Source organism: Schistocerca gregaria, chromosome 2 (assembly GCF_023897955.1).
Source record: "Schistocerca gregaria isolate iqSchGreg1 chromosome 2, iqSchGreg1.2, whole genome shotgun sequence".
In the NCBI taxonomy this organism is placed as follows: domain Eukaryota; kingdom Metazoa; phylum Arthropoda; class Insecta; order Orthoptera; family Acrididae; genus Schistocerca; species Schistocerca gregaria.
The window spans coordinates 168,073,227-168,087,137 of record NC_064921.1 but is presented as its reverse complement, the minus strand read 5'-3'; positions in this window follow the sequence as shown (position 1 = coordinate 168,087,137).

The window sequence follows — 13,911 nt, the reverse complement described above, 5'->3', positions numbered from 1 at the left end:
CTGTTGGTCGTTGAAGATGGACGTATAGGTGAAAATTCTACCACAACATAAGAAAGAGAAAATTTGACAATAGCTGTAGCAGTAGTAAATGTTTCTAAGAGATATTTTTAAAATATCTTTACACTGAGGTGTCAGTAGTCATGGGACAGCGATTGCACATATACATGTGGCGGTAGCATCGCGCACACAAGGTATAAAAGGGCAGTGCATTGGCGCAGCTGTCGTTTTACTTAGGTGATTCATGTGAAAAATTTTCCGACGTGATTATGGCTGCACCACGGGAATTGAAAATGTGAAGGAGGAGGAGCTAGATACATGGGACATCCCATTTCGAAAATCGTTAGGGAATTAAATGTTCCGAGATGCACAGTGTCAAGAGCGTGCCGCGAACACTAAATTTCAGACATTCTGGGAGCACGACATAGCCTGCAGCGCCTCCCCTGGGCTCGTGGCCATGTCGGTTGGACCGAAGACGTCTGGGTAACCGTGGCCTGGTCAGATGTGTCCCAATTTCAGTTGATAAGAGCGCATTGAAGTGTTGGAATGTGACGCAGACTCCCCAAAGTCACAGACCCAAATTGTCATTAACGCAGTGTGCAAGCTGATTGCGGTTCTATAGTCGTAATGGCGTGAGCTGTGTTCAAATGAAATAGACTGGTTCTTCTTGTCCCACTGTACCGACTACGGAATGGTTATGGCCATTCGTGGACTTCCTGTCCCCACGGCAATGCGTCATGTCACCGGGCCACAATTGTCAGCTACTTGTTTGAAGAACATTCTGTACAATTCGTGGGAGTGGTTTGGTCACCTAGATCGCCCGACATGAATCCCATTGAACATATATGGCACACAGTCGAGAGGTCAGTTCGTGCACATAATCCTGTACCGGAAACACTCTCACAGTTATGGACGGCTATAGAGGCAGCATGGCTCAGTATTTCTGCAAGGGACTTCAAACGATGTGTTGAGTCCACGCCACTTCGAATAGCTGCACTACAGCCGGTAAAAGGTAGGACACGATATGAGGAGGTATCCCGTGACTTGTCAACCTCAGTGTAATTTATCCACACCAAAATAAAACAAAAATTATGAATCATGAAATGTAATCGCAATTTTCGAAAACATCTTCCGTTAGCAGTGCCTGTTCGTTCGGATGAGTATGCACGTATCGCCGAAGAAACAGCGCGTCGAACTTTACAGACATTGTCAAATATAAACACTGCACTAATCTAATACTTACGATATAGATGTTGACTGAAATTTTAATATTTGTGCTTCATTTGGTTAAGTCTTGAAGTATGAGACGTTATGATGTGAAAAATCCTTCAGTTATGAGGCTAAAATACTTAAAATTAACTTCCTGCCTCGGGCTAACTAATGCCCATCATCAGATGCTAGTACTGAAACCAAGTGCGCTAAAAAGTAATTCCAAAGGGCCTAATACAGGAACCAATCGACCGACGAACTGGACATGTGTAGGCGTTCTGACAGTCCGACCAATGAACTTTCCTTGCTGACACCCCTCCCCCTTTCTTCCTTACCACTCCATTCAACAAATTGCGCCGCATGTAGCGCTAAGGTGTGAATGCTGTTCGCATACACATAACAGGGTACTACGTGGACGGAACTTGCAGGACAGTAACTGCCGATCTTTGTGCGACACATCGTGCGAGGATTATAGTAATATAGATGCAAGAAATGAAGCACTATATAACTTTTTTAAACTAATCCATAATGGTTTCGTGTGCCACAGGGATACCATAAAAGGCCGTCGGCCTTCTGCACTTCTGTTTCAGGTTTTATTTCAGATGCTTATCGGAAACGAAATCTGAAAATCGAAGTATCGACATGGAAGTTAATTCCTAAAACAAACATGGTTCATTGTAGTAAGTGTTAAAGGAGGTCAGACTATATCCAAGCCCTCGGCTATGGAGAATGAAGTGCGTTCTTCTTCTTCTTCTTCTTCTTCTTCTTCTTCTTCTTTTTTTTTTTTTTAAAAAAAAGATACTTCTGACAGTTGCGAAATACTTCATTTCTTATCTACCTGTTGTATGTATTAGATGGTGTGTGCCAATCACCAAGAGTAGTCTTTCTTCTTCGAATCTGAAATGAGCTTCTTAAACTTGTAGGTCATCTTTTATGCTACATACATAAATTAATGACATTCATGTGAATGTCTTACGTGTTATTTATTTTGCTTTACGGTGGTGTACTTCTTCAGTCAACTATAAATCCCTTTGCAGCTTTCAGGAATGATTTTAGTTAATAATTATGGGGCTTTCTTTACGTGACATTAAAATATGGTATAAAGATATTACGACAGTAATGGCTTCTCAAAGTGTTTGGATGCAGTTAAAGGTGTTGAGTTTTCGTAGACTGCATTATTTACATTAAGCTCGGTTACAACTTCTCCCATAACTCTAGTACCGATTTTAATATAAATTGTCCTTTATATTTTATCTTTGCTGTCTTGTTGCAAAATGTATGAAAGGCAGAACATATATGGATTTGCTATAGTTATTATACGCAAGGGAAACATCTGAAGAAATTAATCGATCCACTACCTGTTATATTGTAGAGAATTTTTCCTCCTCGCTTTTTGTGATACCCAGAAATTTGCAGCTCCATTATTTTCACTGTATGTGATTTCTGGAAATCAAACCACAAAAAGACAACTGCAGGACAAGAGAGCTAGAATACCACGCACGCAAACATCACATACTCTGATAAGCCAAAACATTATGACCACTGTCCACTGCGAGACTGGATGCCGTTTTGTGGCGTTGCGTATTCGTGACGCGGTAACAAAAGTATTTAAGCGCAGCAAACACGGACGGGGATCACCCTAACGAAGGGCTGCGACGAGCAAATCCACTGAATCTGAGATCCTTTTAACACCTGCCAGTGTCTGGAAATCGAAATATGGCTAACAGCCTCTCTCATGACTGTATTCTTTTTCGTTAAGAATGGCTTGATCATGTTTAGCAATTCCGAAATGTACGGTTCATCCATTCTTAGATAGTTACGAAAATCATTGGCTCCCGGCTGCAGTAACAGAAAGTGAGTGATTTTCTTTCCTTGCATTAGCCACTTCTTTGCCCAAAGCTTTCTGTCGGCATTTTTGCCATTGTTGCCTCTAAAACAGCCAAGCCAAATCAATGTTTTTGTCTATATGTAAAACTATGTGGAATCTTGTAGAACATAAACTCAATTAACTAAAATAGAAACAAATCACAACAGAGCGGCGTTGTAACTGCGGAGTGCAGTCGGTCGGAATATGTGTACACTGGCCCGAATTGGTCGGTCGATCGATTGCTTGCTTGGTTGACTGGTCGGTCGCTCGTCCGGCCAACAAATAAATTGATGCTGTTAGTGGCCTCTATATACGCTTGTGTGCATAAAACTAAGCATATGATTACAGTCATTAATGATTCCAACAGCGGTCGAGATAGATACAGCAAAAAGTAAGAAACTAATACGTCTCAATACTAAGACGATAACTAATAATGAAACAGAGAAACGGCCTAGATGAAGAGACGTGGTATAAGAGGCAGATCATTTACGTGGGTGCTGCGGCCCCTAGTGCCGCGAGAACGCTTAGGGCGGAGACAGCAAGAGAGCGCAGAGCACGGAGTGACGCACGAAAAAGAGGAGGTTAAGTTGGTAAACATCGGTGTGACGATACTACGGCATCTCTTGAAGACGACTGGAAGTGATAGCATAAGACCGACCAGCCCGTAAGTGTTCTGGTTCTTATCTTATACCATGGCTCTTCACCTAGGCGGTTTCCCTGTTCTATTATTAGCTGTCGCCATGGTATTCCGACGTACTCCTTTCCCACTTTTCAACGTATCTAGCGCAAATGCTGTTAGAATCATGTAAATGATAGTCCTCCTTTGACTCATTTTACGCATACGAACCTTTAAGAACTGGCACTCCTGAAAGAAAGGTACGCAGGAGAGCTTCTGTAAAGTTTGGATGGCAGGAGACGAGGTACTGGCAGAAGTAGAGTTGTGAGGACGGAGCGTGAGTCGTGCTTGGGTAGCTCAGTTGGCAGAGCACTTGCCCGCGAAAGGCAAAAGCCCCGAGTTCGAGTCTCGGTCCGGCACACAGTTTTAATCTGCCAGGAAGTTTTACGATTGTATACAGCTGTGTACGTCTTTGTCGAAGCAAATCGACGGCCACGAATGTCTGTGTTATTGGGATCCAACAATATGGAAATCGCATGGGGAGAGATCAGGGACTGTATGGAGTATGTGTAAGGGCTCCCCAGTGAAACTTCTGCAGTACAGCCGAAACAAGAAACAAGCTTGGCAACATGAGGTAAGACCCACATCAATGTCGATCTCTCGCCATCCGATTTCCGTACCTTTGGAACCATGAAGAATGATATTTGAGACCGTATAGAATCGTGGTTCCGCTGGCGACGCAAACGTTTTTCCATGAAGGCATTAAGCGTCTTGTCTCATAATGGAATAACCTTATGAGTATTACCAGCTACAGCGATTACTTTTGAAACAATAAAAAGAGTACTTACTTTTTCCGTCCGTCTCACTTTCATTTGACTGCTCCATATAATATTATTTTTTAAATCGTTTCAAACCAACTGGGAGACAAGTCAAGGTAATTAAGTATTTCTCTTTTGCTTCATCCCTATTTAGAAACTATTTCACTTTCTCGAAATGATATCTTTTCCTTTCATCTGACCATTAAACTCAAATTGTTTATCAGTTTGTTCTAGTTTTCACATAAACCTTTAAATTTCTTGAGTTACAGTCTGAATTTTTGCGGTGAGTTAGGTCTCCTGTTCAACTGAATTCCTTTCAAGTCCTTCATTTGCCTTGACTGCCCATCGTTTTTTTCTGTTTCCTATTTTGGATTAATGTGTGTATATTCTTCGTTAATATGTTTTGTTTCATTCTCTATAGGCGTCCATAAAGTGTAGCATGTTTTTCCTGATGTAGTCTGTTATTTTAGGGCAGTTTGAGTATATTTCCTCATTTGGCCTCAAAACATAGTTGACACCTTTGTTCTTGATAGGACTTAATATTTGAAACGTGATACTAAAAGCATATGTCCAAAAAATTGACAAATACCTGTGTCTTTCAATTGTATTAGGAACTATAATAGCAACAAACTGTCGCAGTTTCATCTGCATCAAAATTCACGCCATGTGAAACCGAAGTGTGCGTTCAGCATTGTCTATCTTTCACTTGGCTCCAGGGCTGCGCAGACAGCTCAGCAGACTACGGCTGTGAGAGGATACAAATGGGAGGAACGCTGTATTTCTGTCGATTCCACCGGTGTTTAGGGAAAGCAAGGTTGTTTTTTTTATGGTGGAGCATCTCTCCCCTTGTATCCTTCTTTCTACTTCCTATGGTATGCCGGTTGGTGAACCCTCGAAGCGGTTTTTGTTGTTGATAGGTGTAGTAAGCCTATGTAGAGCTTACTTTTCCTGGGTGGAATACTTTCTACACTGAAGCGCTATAGAAACTGATATAGGCATGCGTATTCAAATACAGAGATACGTAAACTGGCAGAATACGACGCTGCGGATGGCAATACCTATATAAAACAACAAGTGTCTGGCGCAGCTGACAGATCGGTCATTGCTGCTACAATGGCAGGTCATCAAGATTCAAGTGAGTTTGAACGTGGTGTTATAGTCGGTGCACGAGCGACGACGGTACACAGCATCTCCGAGGTAGCGATGAAGTGGGAATTTTCCCGTGCGACCATTTTACGAATGTACCGAGAACATCAGGAATCCGGTAACACGTCAAATCGACATCGCTGTAGCCGGAAAAGATCCTGCATGAACGGGACCAACGACAGTCGTCCAACGTGACAGAAGTGCAACCTTTCCGCAAATTGCTTCAGATATCAATGCTGAGCCGTCAGCAAGTGACAGCGTGCGAACCATTCAGCGAAAAATCATCGAAATGGGCTTTGAGCCGAAGGGGTGTACCCTTGATGACTGCACGATACAAAGCTTTCCACCTTGTCTGGGCCCGTCAACACCGACATTGGACTGTTGATGACAGGGAGCATGTTGCCTAGTCGGACGAGTCTCTCTTCAGATTGTATATCACTCGGATGCACGTGTACGGTTATGGTGACAACCTAATGAAATTATGGGCGCTGCGTGTCAGCAGAGGACTGTCAAGCAGGTGGAGGCTCTGTAATGTTGTGGGGTGTGTGCAGTTGGAGTGACATGCTACTCCGGATACGTCTAGATACGACTCTGACAGGTGACTCGTACGTAAACATCCTGTCTGATCACCCGCATGCATTTATGTTCATTGTGCATTTCCAGCAGGACAATGCGACACCTCGTACGTCCAGAATTGCTACGGAGTGGCTCCAGATACTCTTCTGAGTTTAAGCATTATTGAGCATATCTGGGATGCCTTGCAACGTGCTGTTCAGATGAAATCTCCACCCCCTGGTACTCTTACGGATTTATGGACAGCCCTGCAGGATTCATAATGTCAATTCCCTCCAGCACTACTTTAGACATTAGTCGAGTCGAAGCCACGTCGTGTTGCGGCACTTCTGCGTGTTCGAGGGGGCCCTATACGACATTAGGCAGGTGTGCGAGTTTCCCTGGGTCTTCAGTGTATATCCAGTCAGGCTGTAAATCATTCCACGTGGACCGACGCTCGCAAACGCAGCTATAAGTATCCCGTGTTAAACGAAATTCATAATTTCTCAGAATTTGTTTCCCTGTTTTTTGAATCTCTTCGTTCCCAATATTTTTCCGAAAGTTGCAGCTGTACAATTACACACGATTTTTTTATTCCCCAGTGAAATGTTAATTTCTAATGCGACAGGTACTTCGAAAAGTAAGTTACACATTAATAAGGCAGACCAAGTAACCCTTACTGAATGCTGCTCTACACTTCAAAGTGACATTGATATACAACAACATTTGTCAACATAGTCGCTAAGTCTCTGTAAACAACGGTCAGAGCGTTCTGCGAATCGATCAATTCCTAAACGACACAAATCCGCTCTCGGTCACGGTGCCATTAGAGGACGGCTGTGAGAACGTCTGCATCGGGGACAATGTCCTTCCCCGTCAGCGTTACGAAAGCCAGTGGAGCCTTGGTCAAATTGTTGCCACTATTTCAGTACGGCTCGACATGACTTTGCATATGTTCTAGGTACTACCAGAGTGTCACGGCCAACCTGTGTGCAACTTAGACGTCTGTCTGTAAGTCTTACTCTCCCACATACTTCAACTTTGGTTTCCCGTAACTGCCTCTTGTCGCTGACACACAGTGGTGCAACTGTTATCCAGACCACAGCATAACTCTGTCTGCGGGAAACCCGGAACATGTACTATCGTTTGACAACGCACCATGCATGAGGGTTTAATTGAAAAGAAAAGACTAACGTCCATGTGGGATTAATTAAAAAGAAGGGACTAATATTAATGAATAAATGCAATATTTTAGTAGCTGTGTGACCGGTTACGAAGTCTCGTGACAACGAAAATCCTTGATTTATACGCATTCCAATGCACTATATGTCAATTTTAAAGGTGTGCGACTTTGATTCACGTTAGTGCTCCATCCAACGAGTCGACAGGCAATGTCTAGTACCTACAAGTTGAACTCGGCGCCTTCCGGGGACAGAAATCCGACCGCCGGCTCGCCGTGTCGTCTCGTCTCTTCTCCCACCTCTAGCGTCGAAGATTAACGCGAAGAATAGTGCCCTGCTGTATGAAAGAGAGCGAGCTACGTACAGCTACACAGCTGCAGCTAAAAGCTCTGAGCTCGGAGGGGAGCGAACAGAGGCTTTAGGTCGCACTCTGACACACATTCAGCGCACGCCGGCGAGTAACTCTACAAACAGCTGACGATCGCTGCTGATCCACGTCCTCTGCCTGCGAGCGGTATCTCGGATCAGTGCGTTGACTGCACAGCCCCGGGTAAGGGTTGGAACTCGTTCTGCGTCGCGGCTGACTGGAAAGAACAACTTACAGCGGAGGGGGTTACCCAGGTTTCTTTGACTTGGCGCCCTGCTCGCTATTAGCTAGATGCAAACATTCAGCGCAGGGGCATTTAAGTCTTAAATTGATAAGCAACCTTATTGTAGGTACACTCGTAACGACTGTCTCAGTTTAGTCTTCTATTTCTCTCCGAGTGATCTTCTTTACATATTTGATTCACCGGAATATTTTATTTTTATGCACTACAAATTTAAAGACCTGTTGCCTGATGTTTTAAAACGGATCTTCTGTATTACAGTTTCGGTTTGTCTCCTTTTTCGCAGTTTTTTGCTTTGTTTTTATCTGTAACATTTGACGCAGAATTTATAATTTTTTAAATTATGAATAATTTGAGATTGAAATATAAATAAAATCTTGTTGTTTTAAGAATTGAAAAAGATGATAGGACAAAAGAGAGATTTGTTAGTGCCATCACTCATTGTGACTGGCGGTGAATACCTCTGAATGTTTCGTTTTAGCTGTTGATCGCCACTCACAACAAAATACTGTATAATTACTAGTAGAGAAATGGTACTGATAATGCTATGCTTCGAAATTACCATCCTTAACTATTATATGATAGATACGTACAATTCCACTGTATTTTGGTATGTTTGATTCATAATTCTAGGTCTTTTATTTACTGTTCCATCTCCTCCTCCTCCACTTCAGTGTCAGTGTTGTTACTGCTACTTAGGGTGTACTGTCCACCCTCTGGAGATTTTTGTTACGTTCCATATAGGCATGTCTGTTATGCCGTGTCCGCAGGAACTCTTCATGTGGTGTTTTTGGAATACTGTCTGTTAGTGCTTTAAAGTGCGCCCACTGTTCCTGTTCTCTTATTCATGTCTGTATGGAAACCTACATCACTCCGTGACTTTTTTCTTGATTTGGTGAAAGCAGAAACATTTCTTGTCCCTAAGTATATTAGGCCTTCTACACACGATTCCAACCGTCATAAAAAAAATGGCAGGAATGTCTTCTACATGAAAGGGAATAAACGCTGTCTGCGGAACAGGTAGTTTATTATTAGTTTTTTGGAAGCCAGAACGTCGTTTGCTCAGTTGATCCTGTAATAGTTCATTCAGTAAGTTTTTCAACTAATTAGTCAGACTCTTATATGCAGTTCTATTACCAATGTTAAATAATTATAATGTTACTCGTCATAATTGGATTTAATGCCTCATTACTGAATCATTCGATTAAGAAAACGACAACAGCGCTTGAGTTTGGTGACCATTTCAGAAACAATGGCTCCATTTCTAAGCAAATGTGCGAAGATTAAATCAAAAACAATCATGTTCAACTGATGACTTTGTGGAGCACATGAGAATGTTCTGCAAGAAAAGGGATCGATATACAATGCAGCTAAGCATTTCTCCTTTCCATGGAGAACTTCACAAAACCCCGTAGATCACAATGATGGTGGCAGACAATGTGACAATCGGCAAAATGCGATTGACTGTTTGCTCTTACGAGTGAACAGGAAGTCAGTTTCATATTCCAAGTGCAGAAAATAGGGCTCGGTCCTATTAATACTGGATAATCCGGTAACCATTGCAGCACAGTGAAATCAGTGTCTAAGAGAAGACAGAAGTCAAAGAACAAAAGAGATATGCAGAAGAAAACTGTCACGAAATTAAGCACATTCTAAAAAAATTAAGTATATGGTGTCACAGAATCACTGGAGGTATGCAATAACGAATTAGGTATCATGCACGTTTTGTTTGCTACATTTTATTACTTCAACAGTTTTTCGTTTCATAAATGTTCATAATTACGGGTTTGTAGATGAATGCACTGGTCTCTTACGAGTAAAATATATAATTTCTAGATTGGCTGTTTGTTTTGCTGTTCTTCTACAACATTAATATCACGACGTTAGGTAGGTTTACCCTATGTACTTCTTTTTCTGTTTAGTCTAAATATACTGTAAGTCTATTGTATGCGTACTGACCACAGAAGAAGAATCGGGAAACCCTCTCCCCCGCATGTGTATACAGGTATCTGTTCCAAACACAAGCGGTTTACGCGTGTGGGATAAGATTCGTGGCCAATTAAGAAAGGCCCCATACGGCGGAAGGGGTCGATAGGTAGGGTTCAATCTTAACCGCTCCTTCGTATCAGAGTGGAAGCCGTACAGTCTATGTCCGTTATCAGTTACATCCGACTCACATTGTCATGTATCTAAACGACAACTTTTAAGAAGACGTGTCGTATAAGCCTGTACCGCTGCACCAATTACTGTGTATACCTTGTGTGTCCCTATCCTTAACCAGTACCTTGTAACTCTATATTTGATCGTGATATCTACAGGGCATATTCAGAGCACCACACACAGTGCATCAACTGAGGTGGTGCCGAAGGCTCCAGATATCCTAAGTGGCACACTTCTCTGCCCTCGTCTGACTGGTGCTTTGTTGGTGACCAGGTTCAGTCTGTGTGCCCAAGTACTAGCTGCGAAACTGAGTACTCATTCGAAGAGCTTGTGGTGGTACGTCCGTACTGTTGGTAGAGGTAGTTTGTACTGTTTTTAATTTAGCCTCACCAGTTATTGTAGCATTTTTTCTGCTTCGTCTGTTACTAGCTTATGTGTTGGTGAAAATTAATTTTATGATCTCTGTGCTTCACAATATAGCGTGCTACATACGCCCGCTTGATGACCCTTATTTTAACTGAAGGGTTCCTCTGCAGTGATCCTTTCAGTAATACGTGTGTTATTTTGTTTTCAGCAATCCACCGGAATAACAGAGCGCATTAAAGCGCCGTTTCTGCGATAAAGGGAGGCGACCCTGCTCGTCATCCAATCCGTCTCGTCGCTGGTGTGCTGGCTAGTTTGAGTGTGGTTTCACACATCTAAGTGAATTCCGGGCTTGTTCACTCGAGATAAACGCTATGAAAACGTTTAAAACTGTTTCTCAAACTTAACATGAGATCTGCTCTAGATGCAGACTGATCGGGTACACGGGTTGTGTCCCGGAGTGGGGACGGGAAGGGGGAGGGGGTGGGGGGTGGGGGGTGGCGGATCAGGAATTGTATCCCGCGGCGACAGCCAACCACTAATATTGCCTCAGCCCATATGACAACGCCTGCCGCGTAAAATATACGAGGACGAGGAGGTGAGCGCCGTTTACGAATTTCCTCCTACAATGTGACTGCCATTTTCGTTATGTTACGTTGGAGCTAATGTGTGTGTGTCTGATAAGTCGTGTACAAACTAAGAGTGTATAAAACACTGAACCTATTTTACAAGGTAGACTGATAAGGAAAACCTATGTTTTAGTAACATATGTAGACTTAGAGAAAAATTTTGACATTATTGACTAAAATACATCTTCGAAATTACGAAACTTACAGGGGTGAAATACACTGTGCAAATCGTAATCCATAACTTGATCAGAAGTCAGGCTGCAGTCATTATTAATTAAAGAATGTGAAGTTAGTAATTGAGACAAAAATTGTGCTAAAATCGAAAGAATTGTAGAGTCCACTTGTAGCTGTTAATCCTCGTTTATTGTGGAATCAACGTACAACCGGTTTCACGATAATGAATCGCATCTTCATGTTAAACGTACGTACGAATTGGAGGCCGTTACGTGACAGACGAATGGTGCCTACAGTGAAGGAGGTAGGAAAGTACTCACTTGACATTAAACCAATACAGTCTCTCAACGTTCTATAAGGCACATATCCTGGCATCGTCAGATGGATGTTAAAAGGTCTCAGATAATTAGATTTTTCAACAACGATTGAATTTGATGATGTGAGGATACGTGCCTTATAGAACGTTGGGAATTAGGTCTCTAGAAGAGCGTAGCGTTCCAAAGGATTGGAAAAGGGCACAGGTCATCCCCGTTTTCAAGAAGGAACTATAGACCTATATCTCTAACGTCGATTAGTTGTAGAATTTTGGAACACGTATTATGTTAGAGTATAATGACTTCTCTGGAGACTATAAATCTACTCTGTAGGAGTCAGTATGGATTTCGAGAAAGACGGTCGTGTGAAACCCAGCTAGCGCTATTCGTCCACGAGACTAAGAGGGCCATAGACACGGGTTCACAGGTAGATGCCGTGTTTCTTGACTTCCGCAAGGCGTTCGATACAGTTCCCCACAGTCGTTTAATGAACAAAGTAAGAGCATATGGACTATCAGACCAATTGTGTGATTGGATTGAGGAGTTCCTAGATAACAGAACGCAGCATGTCATTCTCAATGGAGAGAAGTCTTCCGAAGTAAGAGTGATTTCAGGTGTGCCGGAGGGGAGTGTCATAGGACCGTTGCTATTCACAATATGCATAAATGACCTGGTTGATGACATCGGATGTTCACTGAGGCTTTTTGCAGATGATGCTGTGGTGTATCGAGAGGTTGTAACAATGGATAATTGTACTGAAATGCAGGAGGATCTGCAGCGAATTGACACATGGTGCAGGGAATGCCAATTGAATCTCAATGTAGATAAGTGTAATGTGCTGCGAATACATGGAAAGATAGATTACTTATCATTTAGCTACAAAATAGCAGGTCAGCAACTGGAAGCAGTTAATTCCATAAATTATCTGGGAGTACGCATTAGGAGTGATTTAAAATGGAATGATCATATAAAGTTGATCGGTAAAGCAGATGCCAGACTGAGATTCATTGGAAGAATCCTAAGGAAATGCAATCCGAAAACTAAGGACGTAGGTTACAGTACGCTTGTTCGCCCACTGCTTGAATACTGCTCAGCAGTGTGGGATGTATTCCAGATAGGGTTGATAGAAGAGATAGAGAAGATTCAACGGAGAGCAGCGCGCTTCATTACAGGATCATTTAGTAATCGCGAAAGCGTTACGGAGATGATAGATAAACTCCAGTTGAAGAATCTGCAGGAGAGATGCTCAGTAGCTCGGTACGGGCTTTTGTTAAAGTTTCGAGAACATACCTTCACCGAAGAGTCAAGCAGTATATTGCTCCCTCCTACGTATATCTCGCGAAGAGACCATGAGGATAAAATCAGAGAGATTAGAGCCCACAGAGAGGCATACCGACAATCCTTCTTTCCACGAACAATACGAGACTGGAATAGAAGGTAGAACCGATAGAGGTACTCAGGGTACCCTCCGCCACACACCGTCAGGTGGCTTGCGGAGTATGGATGTAGATGTAGAATTCGTATTGGTTCAATGGCTTAATGAAATCCAGCCGAATGAGTATTTATTTATTTCCTTCATAAGTAAGCACTAATAGTCTATTCAATTAACTGCCTCTAATTCATGTGTTTTTGGTGTAGACTGAACCTGATGTGATTCATTATCGTAAAACCTGTTGTAACTTGGTTCCAAAATAAGCGAGATTAGCAGCTTTAATCGGACTCTACATCTTTTTGGAATGTTTTACCTCAAATTCTGAATTTTTTTTTTACGATGCGAAGAATAAGCTACGGTTGCTCATACTCTAAATTATAAAGTCCGAACAACACAATTTTATTTATGAACGGTATATTTTCTCAGGGTACTGCTTTACTTCGTAACATAAATGAACTCCAAAGAGATTATATAAAAACGAAAATACTTCAGAAAATATGAAGCTGTGAACGTTAAAACATTTTCCCTTTTATGGCAACACTTTCTCCTAGAGCAAAATTGAAAAATCAGTCAAATAAATGAGTTACGGCTCGACTTCCTGCACACCAAACTCGCACGCAGCAAATTAAAGCGAACTCGCTGAAGTAGTTTCGCCAGAAGATTAACCAACTGGTTCTTTCCTTAAATACGGCCGCGTGGCGTGGTGTAGCCGCGCGGTCTTGTGCGCCTTGTCACGGCCCGCGCGGCTAACCCCGTCGGAGCTTGGAGTTCTCCCTCTGGCGTGGGTGTTGTATGTGTTCTCCTTACCGTAAGTTTTTTTTAAAATTACATTAATTAGTGCGTAA